We start from the raw sequence: 12,766 nt of genomic DNA, 5'->3' as shown, positions 1-12,766 counted from the left end.
TAGGACAGAGAGAACATTCATTTGTTTGCTCATTCATTCAATCATTCTCTTTTGTTCACGTAACAAATATTTATTGAATGTTGCTAAGTTGTGCTCGGGTGGTGCTGCAGATATTGGGGTGAATCACGCTAGCTTTTTCCCTGTCCTTGTGGAGTTTATAGTCCACTGGGGAGGAAGAGGATATTACACTATTAGCAAATAACTGATTAATTACAAAGGTGATGAATGCTTTCCACGAGAGCTATGTATCTCTTAGTCACTCCACCACTGGAAGTGAGACGAGAACTATGTATCTCTTAGTCACTCCACCACTGGAAGTGAGACCGGGAAGAACCTTGAGCTGCCTGTGCTGGATAAGAAATGCTCGCTGGACCACCTCAGGTATTTGGGTGGGGGTGGTGGGCTTGAAACAGATGTTCACGGTTGGGGTGTGGTCCCTGCTTGATTCAAAGTGGTGCTCACGTAGGAGCCAGACATCGTGGAGCACGTGGAGAGGACCAGAAAAAGCAGCCCCGTCAAGTCCATTACCATAGACACCATGTAGCCTTCCAGGACAAAATGCATCCCAAGGGAGAAGCCAGCTGGGAACCTTCACTTGGTCTAATAACAACGCCCCAGCCCTGGGTCAGAGTGCTGCATGCCACTGAGATTGCTCCTCTGGCCCAGCCCCCAGGAGACACTGGGTCTGAGTTTTGGGGACTCCTACTAAACACAGAAATAATGGGGGAAAAAGTCAGTCCAGGAAGAGTGGTGTTCATGTACAATCTCCAGGAGACGTTAAAGCACAAGTTGCAGTGCTTAGAGACCAAGGTGATAGTACAAAAGGGATTCCAGACTCATGCCCCAACACGCACACACACACACACCCTCTGGCACAGGACCCAGTATGGGTTTGATGTCTTTGGAGCTCCAACAGTTCAGGCAGTGGCCCAAAATGAAGTCTTCTACCAGCAGGGGAGGCAGGGCCCACAGCTTTCAGAGTAGTGGGAGACAATGCCCCAGAAGTGTGGTGTTGATGGCAGGCCCTCTAGCAGGGTCTGTGACAAGGCATCCCATATGGCTTTGCACGGTGCAGGAGCCCTTCTGCACAGGGGACCTGAACTGGGAGGAAGAACATGGTGGACCATGAGATACCTGGCCATCTTGCTCTTCAGCACCTTTGAGATCCTTTGTGCAGACCCACGGAACTAGTTGAGTAGGAGGGTCTGTGTCCCTTCTCTTCAAGTCTGAGTGGGCTCTGAATACTCTGACCGATCAAATATGGTAGAAGTGATGCTGGGCCAGTTTTTGGGCCCAGGCCTTATGCAACTAGGAGCTTCACTTCCTGTATTTTGAAATGCTTGCTCTTGGTGCCCTGAGCTGCCACATAAGAAGTCTGACTATCTGAGGCCGCCATGCTCTGAGAAGCCTCCTCAGGCCTCAAGAAAAGGCGCTGGAGGATGAGACCCCATGTGGAGAGAGCTAATGCCAAGGAGCCCTGAGGCACGAGACGTGTGAGTGAACCCACCTTGGAAAGGATCATCTAGCTCCAGCTGGCCCAGCGGACCATGTGGAGCAGAGAGGAAGTCCCCTGCAAGCCCTTCCCAAATTCTTAACCCACAAAGGGTGAACAAAATAACACGGGGTTGTTTCAAGCCCCAGTGTTGAGGTAGTTTGTTACACAGCAGAAGATGACTGGAACCGGAGGTCTGAGGGGAAGGTACAGCTACCAATGATTTAGCTGCTGGGTGTGAGAGAGTAGAAACCAACACTGTTTGTCACTGTTTACTGTTTTGCTTCCAGTCTGCTGTGGCCTGGGAAAACTCAGAGTATATAGAAGTGATGAAAAATTAAAACAGGAAGAAGGTACACGCTGCGCCGTTTGGGTTTTCCTCCTGTATTTTTGTTTTTCTGGCTCCTCCTGTGTGTCCTTTTCCCGGGCTACCCCCAAACATATGTGGTCAAAAGGATCTGTCCTTGGATTTCTCCCTTCTCTCACTTGGATGGTATTTACTCTCTTCAACTGCAACTACTCCTCTACTCAGATGGCAATACACAACCCTCAACACAAGACCCTCAACATATGACCCTCAATACACAGCATTCAATACACAACACCCAATACACAACACCCAATACACAGAACTCAATATAAAACCCTCAATACACAACACCCAATACACAACACTCTAGCTCCAAAGTCTATCCTGGCCTACAGGTTCTTACTCTCAACTGCCTGCTTGATACCTCTGGGAACCTGAAACTGTCTTTTGGAACCTGAAACTCAGCATGTCCAAAATCAAACTCTCTTCCCACCCAAAGCCAGTTTCTCCGCCCATCTTTCCAACTTCTGTTAATGATCATCAGCCCTGGAGCCTCTTGAAATTGCCAAGTCATTCCCTTCTGAAATATCTTTTTTATATGCCCCTCTCATCTCCCTAGTTCTAGCCTCGACTCCTGCAGTAGCCTATAACTGGTTTCCCCACCTTTTCCCATCTCTCCCAACTACGATCTAAACTATGAAAATCAATTACAACCAGTACTGTTAAAAAAAAAAAAAAGAAATAGAAATAGAATAGAATAAAGCAGAATAGAAAGTATCAGTATTTTGCATACAGTAAAGGTATTTATCTTATACAATTTTTGTTTCAATTAAAAACATGTTTTAAAAATGTTATGTACCAGGTTGCAATGGAAAATGTATTTCTTACTGTGGGTTGTGATCAAAGAAAGGTGGGAAAACACTGGTCTGACCTGTACATTCCTGTCAGACTACTGCTCCTAAAGTCCAGTTATGGTCATATTGCTCTCCTGCCCAAATGCCTTTGAGGGCTCACTATTGCCACCCAGAGGAAGTGCCCGTCTCACTCGTGGCTCCACCACCTTCTCGACGTGGCCTGATCCCCTTTCTAGCTTATCTCCTACGACTTGTCTTCATAACCTCCAACCAGAGTGGGCTGCTGTCTGCTCCCTGAACATATCCCACCCTTCTGTTCTCTGGGTCTTCGCCTACACTGTTCCCTTTGCTTGCCCTGGTTTCTCCCAACATCTCCACATACTGAGTCCATTTCAGTGCTCAAGAGGCAGTATGGCATGGCAGAAAAGGTCAGGCCTTGGAGTCACACCAGCCAGAAATTGACTCTAGGCTCTTTCACTTACTCTCTGGACAAGTTATATAATCTTGAGACTGAATTTCCTTATCTCTGAGAAGGAAACTTGTAGGATTGGCCTGAAGATTACATGAGATAACACACAGAATGCACTCAGTGCAATGTGCGGCACCCAGTAGCTACCTAGGAATGGAAGCCAGTGTCTCCAACATGTGTGATGATATTTCTGTTCATAAGGAAACAGCTACTACTTGTATTGTTATAAGTATCACAATTATGACATAATATCAGGCATGCTGGAGACATGCAAATGTTAGTTCTTTCCTTTGTCTTACTCCAAGCTTTCTTTCCAATTTTACTCTATTTTATATTCAGTGATTCTTGTGCTTGTTAATCTTTTAGTGGACTTAATACTCTTAGATTACGGATTTAAAAAAAAATCTATCTGGGTCTTCCAATTTTATATTCAGTGATTCTTGTGCTTGTTAATCTTTTAGTAGACTTAAAATTCTTAGATTATGGATTTAAAAAAAACATCTATCTGGTGTCTCACCTAGTGCTTAATAAAATGGCTTTTATATAGGAAGTGCTAAAAAATGGAATGGAATTGGAAGCAGAAATGTTACCACACTGTATTGTAGCCAGAGAAGAGTTCTACGTCTGTGGACCCTGCATAAACCAACTGAGAGTGAATCCTGACTTTTTATTCTGATTTTGTTCTGAAATCACAGTATGGTTGCATGTATATAACTTAAAGTCTGTATCCATGAGTACATCCTCTTAGAGTGGAAAATAGATTGTGGTATTACAATTTGCCCTAGAGAAAGGCTATGAAGATCGAGTCTATAAATTCTGTGCAGTACTTTGGGAAAGTCAGTATTAAAGTAAAAAGCAAGAATCTGAAACTAGTTATTTTAGAAGAAAAAGGAGCCATCAAATCTTGAAAAGCTGGAGTGAGTCAAATACACCAAAGATCAAATGTGTAAATCCCACGACTGCACTTACTCACTCCTTGTAGTGAATGCTCTTTTCCTCCTAATCCATTATGCTGATACATATGCCACATTTTATGAGGCCAAGGTGAGAACTCATCAGCCTCTATTGTAACTAAGCCCGTTTAGCTGACACATGACACCCAAACGGATTTCTAGCCAGTAAATCCAGCCGCTGGTATCTGCTGGGAGGTGATGAATAATGAGGTAATCACAGGGGATTGTCTCTCTAGGCCACTTGGAGAGGAGGTGGCAAAACAGGCTTCGAAGGTGAAGCTTTAGCTCTTCTTTACTGGACATCTGGTGCTGTGGACACTGCGGTGACGAGGCATTGTTATCCCGACACATCTGGGCCCACTCCTGTGGCCCTGTTTCATTGAATTTTGCAGTGTGGAAAAACATGTAGCTGCCTGCAGAGCTCTGCTCTAAGAATCTTCTGTGGCCCTGGAATCACCCACTGGCAATAGCTTTTGTTTATGGCTTCAGTGCCTTTGGGACGGGCTTCGTACGGTAAGCACTGTGTCAGAGAAGGAGTGGCCTCGTGACTTGTTGACCTCGAGAAGGTGCTGGAAGGGAGCCAGCTACAGTTTGAGAACCAGCAAGCAAGAGAGATGCACCTACTATCAGTGTCAGCGTCAAAATGACCAAGGAGAGAAGCAATTGTGTCACTTTGTGTTAGTGCTGACAGCCTTAAAACACAAAGAGAAACCCAAATCAGTAAACTGACAATGACTTGGGCTTAACTACAAATTAATTTATTTTTAACAAAATAATTATTAAAATTACTTTAATGCCTCCCCCCGCTTAATAGTAGCACTGTATGTCTCCCTTATTCTGATTCCACTGTCACCTCTGCTGACTTACCCAGGCTTTCCAGTTATGGCTGCAGCGTCCCTACTACGTCTGTAATCCCTCTGGCTGGGGCAAGAAGACACAAATTGCTTACAGCTGACTGAAAGCTGCTTTCAGGCAGATGTGGGTTCAAATCTCTCGAGTCTATGCCCATGGGAAGCTTACTTAACTGCTCTAAATCTTAGCTTCCATGCCCGTAAAATGAGACAGTAATAGAAGCCATATTTTAGGATTGTTTAGAAGATAAAATGAGTAATGCATGTACAAGGCTAGCACAATGCCTGCCTAAGTAGTCAATAAATGATAGCTACATTACAATTATTTGAGGTGATAAAAATCCATGTGCTATATTGTCTCTATTCTATCCTTCACAAAGCAATATGATGTTGCTTGATGCAGTGTCACCTGGTGGGTTGCCACTGAAGGTAAGGGGAACATAGACGACAGGGCATCACTAAGCTGTCTGTGGATAACGCAGATTTATCTGGAAGTGTAATAGTGGGGCTCTTCTCTAGATAGTGCAATTCAAGTTTCTTTGTCTTGGATTTCTATCTTGGTTCCTTTTAACATTTCTATCATATTTCTCACAATTACAAATTTTTCCTCCCTCTGGGAACATTCTCACAAATGGAAGAGCTTGTTTTTGAAGGAGTATTATTTTTTAAAACCACTTTATTGAGGTATTACTGACATACAGAAAGCTGTATATATTTGACGTATGCGACTTGGTAAGTTTGGAGATAAGTATACACCCATGAAACCATCACCACAATCTATGCCATAAACATATCCATCACCTCCAAAAATTTCCTCCTGCCCTCTTTATTTATCATTATTATTATTATTTTTTGAAGGAGGTTTCAATAGCTCTTCAAATATCACTGTCTTTAAAATTGTATAAGTTTTGAAGGTCATTCATAATTGAGAAACTTTTCATCTATCAACAGTGGAAAAGGATTTTTAAAATAAAATACTAGTGATTACAAAACAAAGTTAAATTTCTGAAATTCCCAAGGAGAATCTACTCTCATCACATTATTTCCCTGTTATCCAAAAGCTTAACAAGGATGGCAATTTATCTTTGGATGGCCCATGTTTACATATTTTTTCTCTCAAGGGTATATTAGGATATTTTAACTTTCCTTAGTTGCATAAAATTCTTTTCAAAATATGTAGACCCATGTTTCTCCTACAAAAATAGAATGCATGACAAGGAAACTGAAGACATCTCTCTGAATATGAAACCTCAGTGGCACTGAAATACTTAAACTGTTGTGTCATTTTTATTTTTACATTTCTTTAATGAAGACTTTTTACTCTCACACTTCTGGGGCGACCATTGTTGCCAGCCTTAGTGTCACATCCTCACAGGGCTTGGCATGGTGCCTTGTTTGAAGAAGGAAAAATCTCCATTTCCTGTCAGGTCGGAGACTTTGGCATCTTTGAAGGCAGCGGCCACATGTCTTCAGAGAGCTGTCTACAATCCATCTCCACCCAAGTCAAGGGGCTCCAGTCCAGACAGAGCTTGTCTCTAAGACTGGGACCCGAAGGATTGCCCTGCTTGGTTTATATCTATTTCAGAAAGCATTACACTATGTATACATGGCATTTGTTGTTGATTATTTATGATTTCTGGTGATTTCTAGGAAACGTTAGGCATCAAGCTCTTGGTGAGGCATATAATCCCCTATTATAACTGTTTCTACGAGGAGATCAGATTTGACTTACGTCTTTCTTACTTAACATTACCTTTACTGGGAATGTAGGTAGAGTTGGAGGCTGCCTGTATTTCATTTTGCCATATGTAATTACAGTATATGTATAATCAGTCTTAAAAAGTTGTTGGCTATATTCTATTACTCTTGTAACCCTCGTGACTTTCTGCATCTCTGTATTATTTAGATGTTGTTTAACTTATACTCTGATGTACGCCTTATGCTCACATGTAATACTAGTCCGCTTCTTGGTCTTATCAAGGCAGTCTAAATTTAAAGGCCCCTCCTAGGGATCAGGTCTAAGGTGCTGCATTCTGACTCCACAGTGCAGTAACTGATATGTCAACATTCCACTGTGATAAGCAGCAGGTGAAGATGTAGGTTTTCAAGAATAATCTCTTGTTAGCTCAAGTTTTGTTATCTGACAGCAGACAGACTGGTCTTCAGTCTGACTGCTATATTTAAATCTTTAATATGCTTTAAAAAATTTTTGCCTAATATTTCCCTTAATTTGTAAATCTCAGCATTCCTCAAGTATCGTATGTTTTACAAAAACAGAAATATTACAACTGAAAGAAAAAAAAAGATACAAAATAAATCACCGATTCAATTTTATTTTTGCAATTGTCATTTTTGGATGGTAGCCAAGAATGGATTTTTTTGATACAGCTTATGAATGCAAAGTTCAGCTCCCTCCATTGTTATCAGAACAAAGATCACTTACTTCGAATGGCTCAAGATATGTAAACACAGCTGGTCCAATAGCTTGAGTGGCAACGAAACACTCTGCCACAGAAGAGCTGGGTTCAGGTGTGACCCAAGGACTCAGACGCTCTTGTGTAAAAAGCCCAGAGGCCATGCTGTGTCTATTCCTGATAAAGAGCAAAAATTTGTGCTCTCTAGAGAAGTTTCTCCCTTGCTGAACCTTAAAATCTTAGATATAGTCTTTTGGATTTCCCAAATAAGCAAAATTTCACAAAATTGAGGGGACTTACAAAAAGTTGCCAACTTTTAATCTTGCCAAGTAAGAAGCATTAAAAAAACAAAACTCCTATCATCTACTGTCTCATCATTGTATTAAAAAAGACATTTTAACAACAACAACAACAAATAAAGAATATCCTTTTAAATTGAATTCATTTAAGCTTTACAAAAACTCTGTCTTTTTACTTTGCAGTATACCGGAGAACACTTTGTCACACACAGTATCGTGTTTGGGCCCACTGCCCTCGCCCCTGTCTGATAAATGCTGGTTATTGCTGCACTGAGGCTCTGAGCTCACAAGCAGCATCAGGTAAAGTACCATTTTCCTCAGGGCCAAGGGATGGGAGAGCTTGCCCAACTCTAAGATCTCATATTCCCAGAATGTGCCACTTCAAGGCCACAGCTTGGCCACAAAGCACTGCTCACAGACCACATGGGCTCCTTCGGGAGCAAGTCATGCCACCGAGAGCCTTCATAAGAGGTGAAAAGACAGGACTCTTGTAACCTGGCACTCAGCAGCCATATTTCAACTGTATCAGAAGCAAAGGAAGGGAAATTTTTTAGTATTTTAAAATTTCATTCAGAATTACATGTTTAGAAATCCTTGATATTTGCAAGGGATAAGTCCTGAGACATGAAAAATCTTCAAATCTGTGAATATGGAGATATTTGCACAGGCTCCTCACTTTTTAAAGAATTAGTTCTTTTTTGACACATGTATTTCCAAAGCATGTCATCTTCTCACACCAAGCAAATTGTTTTTGAAAGATTTACTTATTTTATTTTTCATATGATGACTATTTCTTTTTCACAGAAAACAAGTTTTTAATCACCCTAAGAGTTACTGCCTAGGTCAGGAGTAGAGAACAAACAAATCTGATGGGAGAGGGATGCTGAGTGGCTGACCAGGCGAACTCACCAGCTCCTCAGGCACTCCCCAGTGCTGGCTTCAAAGTACATGTGATTCGAATTTGAACCTCAGCAAAACTGCCAATTAACACATCACAAACCTTCATGGTCGATTGCAAATATTCAAAACCTAGAGTGTTAAATCTGTGAATACCAAGGGTCTCCTGCATAGTTCTCTGGCAGTTCAGTGTTACATAATTTGGGGTGAGAAACCCAGGCTGCTGTTGGGAATGGAAATAATCACTAACTACATCTTCCTTTGTTGCAATTCAAAGCACAATAAAATAAAAGCAAAGAACAGTTTAAAAAACTAACATACCAACTGCCTACATGAATTTCTCTTGTTTTCTCTAGCACTGGTATGGAGGTAAATGGCTATTATGAGTTAAGAAACTGGGGGATCGCTGAACAGCGTTCAAGAGAAAAAGCTGGCTAAAGGTCTCTTTATTGCTGAGGTACTAGGGTAAAGAAAAAATATCTCACATTTACCAGCATTCTTGAGGATTTCACGTTCTTTCAAAATAAACTTAAAATACTTTGCCTGGTTGCATGCATGATGACAGATTTGGAGAAGGAAAAAAATCACCCACCAGCCACTGGGTGGCTAAACAACATTGTGGAATGTTTGTGTCTTCTCAGCTGTGAGTGATGAGTTAGTCCCCCCAGACACTGCTGTGATACAAGGCTCACCATCTAAGGCACCCATGTCACCAAAGGCCAAATCAATCGACGTTCATCTGGAAAGACCCCTAATGGGCATATAAGTGATCAGTCAGAAATAGAATATGTGATGGAAAAAGACTCTGTGCTTGGTTCATACTCAGATTTCATCAGTCTCAGAGGGAATATGTTCAAAAGTTTAAAAGTCAAAGCAACATACATCTACAAAGTATTTATTCAAAATCTAGAGTTGTGTTTTGAATAAGTTATAAAAGAAGAAAAATAAATGGTCCCTGTCCTAAAGGAGCTAAAAATCCCATTGTGTTGACAAGAAGCGGCATACTAACAGCAAATACAACAGTAACATTTAGTGACTGCTTACCAGGTGCTTGCCGCTGTGCAATTTCTTTTAATCCTCATGAGAACCCTGTGTGGAGTGTTCTAAGGTTGTCAACAGGTAATAGATGAGAAAACTGAGGCTTAGAGAAGTTAAATAACTTACCCAACCAGGTCTCTCTGACTCCAAAGCACATGCTTTTAATTGTTGTATCATATATACATACGTATGTACACACATGCATACATACACACACGACAGTGGGAAAAAATAGAATTGTAACAAGGTGAAGGTTCAATGGAGTTCATTGGCGCTTCATGCAATGAATAAACATGAGTCTTATTAAATGTCCACCTCATGGACATTTGCAGATGTCTTGGGTTAATATGTCTACCTCTACTGAGCAGATGAGGGCAATGTCCAGGTAGCAGTTCAAATGCCACATGCCTTCTTTCCTCTGTGGAAGGCACTTCTAGGAGTGTTTCTCTGTACTTCTCCAACAGCACGTCACCTTTTGCCATTTATTGTACTGATTTATGTAGTTATTATAATTCTCTACTAGACTATAAGCTCTTGAACAAAAAGGATTTGGTTGCTTTCTTCACATTTAGCAAGTGTTTTATATATTAGTAGGAACTTGGCATTTGTAAATTCTAACAGTTTAATCAATTACTCAGTAGGTATGAGGAATAGTCACCTAATATATGCTTTTGATTTCTTTGATTATATTGTTAGTTTATACACATTTCTTTGGTTTACATTTTAGCAGATATCATTCCACATGACACTGGAGAAAATATTTAAAAAGCAGACAAAAATAAAATATATTTCTTAGTATTTTTCCTGAGATTACTTCAGGTACAGCCAGTAAGAGGAAAAGTGTTGATAGTTTGCTAGATAGATTTTGATAACAATACATTCTGGACTTCGAATTCTAAGGTGAACAGAGGCTCTATATCCATCTTATTAACACAAATTGAGTTATTTTAGAGACTAGTTTTAAATAAAAAACAAAGAGATACAATAAGGACTCAGATTATCTGTTGGCCTTTGAGGACATTGACTAAGTCTAGAAACCTTTCTTTCCTTAGTAATATAAGTCGTGTAAACTATCCTGTCATTTTATTTAAACAAATTGTTACAAATTAAAGTAAAAAGCTGATGTTTCTATTTTAGAAATAACCACCATCTAAAATATTTTAATGAAAATTTAAAATAATTTAAAATTGATCCCAAAGGTACTGATGTGCAATATTATTTTAATCACCTTTGCAGCATAATATTAATAAATACAACAACAGTAATCACGTACTTCCTTCTTATCATTCATGAGATTTTACTCCCCTCACTCAAGAGTTGCATATGGAGCATTCGTAATTGCTCATTTCCAAAGAACTGTTTGAGTAGAAATTAATTCCCATAGGGCTTGTAAAAAGAAGTATGTCAGCTTTAGTGAAAAGTAAACGATTGCCACTCAGGAAATCAACAGCGGAAAAGGGGAAGAGTGGAAACTCAGTCCTCTGTTTAAGTTTGGTTCCTAAAACACTTAGATAGATTTACCCCTCGGAGCTACACATAAGAACGATTTAAAGTAACCAGGATGTCTGTGTAGCCTTCTAGAAAAGATCTTTTCCCAGCTAATTTATATAATTTCACAAACTGACAAATGTTTAAGGGCTTCACAAGTCAAACAGTCTTTTTCCCGGTTGTGGGAAAACAGGTACTGGTTTCAGTGTTGGGCTGCTGGGAGAGGGGAATATGCTAAGCAAGGGGTTCCCCACTGCTGAAGTCACTGGAATAGACATTGAAAACAAAGTTTGAAGACTGGATGTGTAACCCAATGAAAGGGAAAAAATCTTCTACATTCCATAACCAAGCAACCAATATATAACTATTTCTTGACTGTCCCTAAGCAGAGGGGGTTTTCTCCCCCTCAGCTTTCTCCACTGTCCATGGCTGTGAGTGAACTTTGTGCCAGTTGCTCACAGTTAGTGCGGATTTACGTTCTTCTATTTTGGGCTCATCAGCACCAGCCATCATATTTAACAGTACCCCCCTCCACACACACAACCAAACACCCTCGCCTGATATTTCTTTGACTCCTTAATTTCAAAATTCTTTACCACCACCTCAATTTAGCAACCTGTTCCCAAGGCCTGGGAACACTAAATGCCACCAGCCCATTTTTCTATCCTTGCCCTCCCCCTCCCACTGCCTTGGTTCAATAATATCTGCCTTTCAACCTCATGCAGACCAGCTCCTTTCATCTCTCCCACTCATCTCAGTCTACTAGAACTTCTCTTGGATTCTTTGCTTGTTCTTGGTATATGCTTTTAGTTTTTGCAGTTACAATCAATCCATCAATTCTTTTTTATTTTTGGTTTCTCATCGCCTTTTTTTTTTTTTAATTTTTTGTTTATTGCAGTAACATTGGTTTATAACATTGTAAAAATTTCAGGTGTACATCATTGTACTTCCATTTCTGCATGGACTACATCATGTTCACCACCAAAATACTAATTACAACCCATCACCACACACATGTACCGAATTATCCCTTTCACCCTCCTCCCTCCCTCCCTCCCCTCTGGCAACCACCAATCCAATCTCTGTCCCTATGTGTTTGTTTATTGTTGTTATTATCTACTACTTAATGAAGGAAATCATACGGTATTTGACCTTCTCCCTCTGACTTATTTCACTTTGCATTATACCCTCAATGTCTATCCATGTTGTCACAAATGGCTGGATTTCATCATTTCTTATGGCTGCAAAGAAGATATACAGATGGCCAACAGACACATGAAAAGATGTTCAAAATCGCTAACTATCAGGGAAATGCAAATCGAAACTACGATGAAATATCACCTCACGCCCATCAGAATGGCTATAATTAACAAGACAGAAAACAATATGTGTTGGAGAGGATGTGGAGAGAGGGGAACTCTCGTACACTGCTGGTGGGAGTGCAAACTGGTGCAGCCACTATGGAAAACAGTATGGAGATTCCTCAAAAAATCAAGGATAGAACTACCATATGATCCAGCTATTCCACTGTTGGGTATTTATCCAAAGAACTTGAAAACACCAATTTGCAAAGGTACATGCACCCCTGTGTTCATTGCAGCGTTATTCACAATAGCCAAGACTTGGAAGCAACCTAAGTGCCCATCAAGGGACAAATGGATAAAGAAGATGTGGTATATATACACAATGGAATACTACTCA

The 12,766-nt window shown here is 40.5% G+C and overlaps 1 protein-coding gene across 1 annotated transcript in view; it reads right to left on the bottom strand.

The window, feature by feature from the left end:
* Nucleotides 1-12,766, bottom strand: part of SLC25A21 (solute carrier family 25 member 21) — a 458,329-nt gene that overhangs the window by 77,800 nt on the left and 367,763 nt on the right. The gene's annotated exons all lie outside the window — the stretch shown is intronic.

This window comes from Diceros bicornis, chromosome 5 (assembly GCF_020826845.1).
Source record: "Diceros bicornis minor isolate mBicDic1 chromosome 5, mDicBic1.mat.cur, whole genome shotgun sequence".
NCBI lineage: Eukaryota > Metazoa > Chordata > Mammalia > Perissodactyla > Rhinocerotidae > Diceros > Diceros bicornis.
This window is presented reverse-complemented; position numbering and strand designations above follow the sequence as displayed.